This window comes from Lynx rufus, unplaced genomic scaffold, assembly GCF_022079265.1.
Source record: "Lynx rufus isolate CCGP_SWC_20201006 ecotype Redwood Valley unplaced genomic scaffold, mLynRuf1.p SCAF_30, whole genome shotgun sequence".
NCBI classification, from domain to species: domain Eukaryota; kingdom Metazoa; phylum Chordata; class Mammalia; order Carnivora; family Felidae; genus Lynx; species Lynx rufus.
The window spans coordinates 487,051-493,050 of NW_025814846.1; positions in this window are offsets into that span (position 1 = coordinate 487,051).

Genomic DNA, 6,000 nt, shown 5'->3' on the forward strand with positions numbered 1-6,000 from the left:
TTTATACCATTTAGCATTATCTTATTCATTTTTTATTTATTCCTACTCACATGCACTAAGAGGGTGGGAACTTTGACAGTTTCACTGCTGTATCCCCAGTGCCTGGCATGGTACCATGGTAATTCCCAATATATACCTATGGAATGGTGGAACAATGTACTAAGATAAAGCAGTGTCATATCCTCAGTATTATGAGACAGAGGAGAGAAAAGCAATCTACATTGTGACAATCATGAAGGCCACAAACAGGGGATGACACTCAAGCGGATCTACAGCCAGGCGTAGGGGCAGGGTGGGGGGAAGGGGAGGGACAAGCATTCCAGGCAAAGACATAAAATTTAGGGAGGCCACAAGCACTTGAGTGTTGTCAGAACACAGAATATTAGACAGTATTCAAGAAAACCAACCATAAAAAGGTATCTTTAAGGCAATAGGAGAAATTTGGACATGGACTAGGTGTTGTAAAGAAATTGCCCATAAATCGGGGCACCTGGGTGGCTCAGTCAGTTGAGTGTCCAACTTCATCTCAGGTCATGATATCACAGTCTGTGAGTTCAAGCCCTGCATCAGGCTCTGCACTGACAGCTCAGAGCCTGGAGCCTGCTTTGGATTCTGTGTCTCCCTCTTTCTCTGCCCCTCCCCCATTCATGCTCTATCTCTTCCTCTCAAAAATAAACATAATACAAAATTTTTCAAGAAATTATTCGTAAATCAAAACCACAATGAGCTATCACCTCAGAACAGTCAAAATGGCCAGTATCAAAAAGACAAAAAATAACAAGTGTTGGGGAAGATATAAAGAAAAGGGAATCCTCATGCACTGTTGGTGGGAATGTAAATTGGTGCAACCACTGTGGAAAACAGTATGCAGGCTCCTCAAAAAATTAAAAATAGAGGCTCCTGGATGACTCGGTCGGTTGAGCGTCCAACTCTTGATTTCGGCTCAGGTCATGATCTCAAGGTTTGTGAGATGCCCCTCCACCCGTGCTGGGCTCTGTGCTGCCAGAGTGGAGCCTGCTTCCTCTCTGCCCCTCCTCTCTCTCTCTCTCTCTCTCTCTCTCTCAAAAATAAATAAATAAACATTTAAAAAATTAAAACTAGAAATACTATAGGATCCAGTAATTCCACTTCTGGGTATTTACCCAAAGACAATGAAAACACTAATTTGAAAAGATATATGCACTCCTATGTTTATTGCAGCATTATTCATAATAGCAAAGCTATGGAAGCAACCCAAAACGTTCATTGATAAATGCATGGATAAAGATGTGGTATATATACATGCAATGGAACATTACTCTGGCAAAAAAAAAAAAAAAAAAGAATGAGATCTTGCCATTTGCCACAACCTGTATGGACACAGAAGGTATTATGTTGAGTGAAATAAATCAGAGAAGGACAAATACCATATGATTTCCCTTCTATGTGGGATCTAAACAGACAAACAAAAAAACAGAAATGGTCTCATAGATACAGAGAACAAACTGGTGGTTGCCAGAAGGGAAGGGGGTGAGGATGGGCAAAATAGGTAAAGGGGGTTAAGAGACACATACTTCCAGTTATAAAATAAATAAGTCTCAGAGATGAAGAGTACAGCATAGGGAATATTGTCAGTGATATTGTAATAATATTGTATGCTGACAGATGGTGACTACACTTATTGTGAGCACTGAGTAATATATAGAATTGTCATATTACCGTGTTATACACCTGAACGAATATAACATTGTATGTCAACTGTATTTCAATAATAACGATTTTTTTAAAGTAGGCTTCACACCCAGTGCAGAGCCCTATGTGGAGCTTGAACTCACGACCCTGAGATCAAGACCTGAGCTGAGAACAAGAGTTGGACTCTTAACTGACTGAGCCACCCAGGTGCCCCAGTAGTAAAGATATTTTTAATTTTTTAAGTTTATTTATTTTTGAGAGAGAGAGACAGAAAGAACAAGCAGAGGAGGGGCAGAGAGAGAGGGAAAGAATCCCGAGCAGGCTCTGCACTGTCAGCACGGAGCCCAATGCAGGGCTCGAACTCACAAACCATGAGATCATGACCTGAGCCGAAAACCAAGAGTCAGACACTTAACTGACTGAACCCCCCCAGGCACCCCAGCTCTTAAAGCTTATTTTTGAAAGATAATGGCCATGTTAAAAAGAAATTATTGATGGGGTATCTGGGTGGCTCAGCCAGTTAAGTGTTTGACATCAGTTCAGGTCATGATCTCGCAGTTCATGAGTTCAAGCCCCACATCAGGCTGCGCGCTGACAGTGGGGAGCCTGCTGGGGATTCTATCTCTCACCCTTTCTCTCTGCCCCCCTCCCACTCGGTCTCTCTCTATCTCAAAATAAATAAATAAACTTTAAAAGAAGAAATTATTGATGATATTGTTAAGTACGGTAAGAGCACCGTAGTTATATATTTATTTAAGTCCTCATCTGTTAAAGAAACATAGTCTAGCATTTACAGGTGAAATAATACATCTGGGGTGTATTTTAAAATACTACAAAGGGGGAAATGTATGTGGTATAGCAGTTAGTGGTGGGTGGAGATAAATAAAACAAAATTTGAAAAATGTTGATAATTGTTGAAGTTGATTTAATGGACACATGGAGGTTGAATATACTATTCTCTCTGCTTGTGTGTGTTTTTAAATGTCTATAATCAAAAGGTGAGATCCATATTAGTGAGTGAGAGATAGTAAAATAGCAGAAGCCAGGTCATAAAGGGCCTCCTGTGCCAGGTGGAGGACACTGGACTTGATCCTGCAGGTAAGGGAGCCACCAGAGAGTTTTAACCTAGAGTGGCCTGATCAGATTTGCATTTTAAAAAGAACACCCTAGCTGCTAGGACAAGAGAAATAAGCTGCCTGAAACCCTGTTCCAAAGTGGCTATCTATGAGAAGCCTGTTTACCTCAGATGGAGTCCTGAAGACTCCCTTGGCCCACAGAGCCTTTCTTCTTATCATTTGCTTAGTGAGAGAGAGAATGGAGTGGTGTGTGTGTGTGTGTGTGTGTGTGTGTGTGTGTGTATGTGTGTGTTTAATGGAAAATTTTCTGCAATATATCTTTTGAGGTAAAAAGATTCAAACAATATAGATAACGGTTCCTTCATAACCCTATGTCTCAGCAATAACCACGATTAGCGTTTGTTGTGTATCTTTCCAGAGTTTTTGTCATTTATTCCATAAATATTTATTGAGCACACATTATGTACCATATCTGTGGACAAAACAGGCAATAATCCCTGTCCCTGTGAAGCTGGGAACGTATATGATCATTTGACTGTTATATGAATGAAACCATACTGTTTGGTAACCTGATTTTTCTCACTTCATTATATTCCCTGGGCAACTTTCCATATCAATCTATAATGAACTACCTTGTTCATCTTTTATTATGGCATATCTAAGACATACCAAAAAGTATGGCACATCTAATCCCTTGAAGTATTCACATTATATAGATGGCTACAAAATTTGTTTAACCTGTCCCCTAATGCTGAATATTCAGAATTTTCTCATTTTTCCTTACAAATAAAAACACTGCCATAACAGGGCTGACCGAGTGGTTCAGTCAGTTGAGCATCCGACTTCGGCTCAGATCATGATCTCATGGCTCAGGAGTTCGAGGCCTGCGTTGGGCTCTCTGCTGTCAGCGCAGAGCCTGCTTCGAATCTTCTGCTACCACCTCTCTCTGCCCTTTCTCTGCTTGTGCTCACTCGCTTTCTCTCAAAAATAAATAAACATTAAAAAAATATTTTAAAAAATGCTGCAAAACAAACAAAGAAAACTACTAGAGCTAATAGACAAATTCAGCAAAATTACAGGGTACAAGGTTAACAAACAAAACTCAGCTGTGTTTCTTTATCAGTGAACAATCTGAAAAGGAAATTAAGAAAACAATTCTATTTACAATAACACCCAAAAGAATAAAATACTTAGAGGGCGCCCGGGTGGCTCAGTAGGTTAAGTGTCTGACTTCAGCTCAGGTCATGATGTTGTGGTTCGTGGGTTTGAGCCCCGCATCAGGCTCTGTGCTGACAGCTCAGAGCCTGGAGCCTGCTTCAGATTCTGTGTCTCTCTCCCTCTGTCTCTCTCGGTCTCTCTCTTAAACGTAAATAAATAAACATTAAAAAAATTAAAAAATAAAGAGAACTAACAGAATTTGCTGAGTAGTAGGACATGAAGTGAGAGAAAGAAAAGATGAAGGCAAGGTTTTTGACCTGAGTAACTGGGTGGACAGAGGTGTCATTACTGAGCTTGGGAAGTGGGGTGGGGGTGACAGAGGACAGGGTGCCTTATTTGGCTGAGCTCTGGAGAGAGGACTGGTATCTCTCCCCAAAGCTTAGCGCTCAGCTTGATTTCTTGCTGGTAGGGTAGAAAGTGGATGGAGAAGGTGGAGGCAATGAGCCTCAAATGAGTAACACACTCTACCATGTATATTTTCCCATGTCACTTCCAGTGAGCATAATATCAAGGCTGAATTTCTTCACGTGGCACCCAGTGTGGCTCCTATGACCTCACCAAGCCCATCCGTGCTGTTCTCCTGGTACTTATCACTCCTTTGCATGTACTGTCCCCAACACCTGGTGAATACTGGCTCTCAGCTCAGACATCACCTCCTCCTATCTCCCACTTGATCTTGTTAAAGTCTGCTTTTCTATCTTCCCCACTACACTGGGATCTCCTTGAGGGCTAAAGGGGCACCTTCATTCCATCTGAGGCCTCGATGACCAGAACAGAGCCAAGCTGGGGTTCAGCGCACATTTGTGGCCTGGAAGAACAACAGCAGAGGAATCACAGCCAGCCCTGAGCCCACCCTGGTGGGTCAGGAGGCCTGACTTCCCACACAGTCGTATGTGACAACGAGGAAAACAGGGCCAAGGAGGTGAAGTCAGGCTTGGAACTGGACTCAGATTGGAAGGCTGACTCTATCCCCCAAGCAGCAGGGAACAGAGATCAGGGAAGAGTAATTATTCACATGTGTACAGCACTTGAGAGTTTACAGCCACAGACATTATCTCATTCAACCCTGGCACAGCCTCATGAGGTAGGTATCCTCATTTTCCCCACTTCACATCCGAGGAAACTGAGGCCCGATGAGCTAAAGTCACTTGCCCAAGGTCACACAGCTAGGAAGTGACAGCCTTGGGACTTGAATCAAGGTCAATCTGATGGCAGAGACCCATGTTCTCGACATCACAGTAGGCCATACCTTCAGTTGGAGGGGAAGAGGAGCAGTCGGGTCTGGGCGGCCATTTCCTCCTCCCAACCTAGCTCTACAGGGTTCCGGCTGAAGGCAGCACGCATTAGCATTTACTCATCCCCTCAGGCCAGGCAAAGATGGCGTCAGGCAGCCTGGGATTCAAATATGGTAGGGAATCACCCGTATTTGAGACTCCAAAGGTAACACTCGGGAGACGTTTGAAGAAAATGCGTGAAAAGTGCAGAAAGGCTATGGGAATCTTCCTCCCCGCAGCCACCTCCCCCCTCAGCCACCTCCCCCCTCGAGAGCTCTTCAGAGGCAAGCCCCTGGGCTGCTGAGGCCCTGCCCTGCCCCCAGGGAAGGGCAGCTCCCTTCCATTCCCTCAGCCAAAAGCCCCCTGGAGGAGTCTCTTACAGGGGACTTGCCTTCTTTCTGGTTGGGCGCTGGGCCCAGAGGGTTCTTGTCTGGCAGCAGCTGGGCCCTCGCACCTGTCGATCTAGCTCCCCTGCTTCACAAACACATGTCCCCGCCAAGCTCTGTGCTGCTTCCAGATGGCCGGTCACTTATGCCTTCACCCCACTTTGGGCTTTTTTTCTTTCTCATTTGATTTCTTTTCCTTGCCTTGTTTTCTTCCCAGGCCCTCACTCTCACGCTCTCTAGCTCTTTCCCTCGCTCTCATTCATTCTTTCCTTCTCCCTCCATTGAATACATTTCTTTCTCCTCAGCCTCTCTTTTCCCCAGATTCTAACCAGGTAACTATACAGTGCTAGCTCGCACCTCTGTAACAGTGAGAGG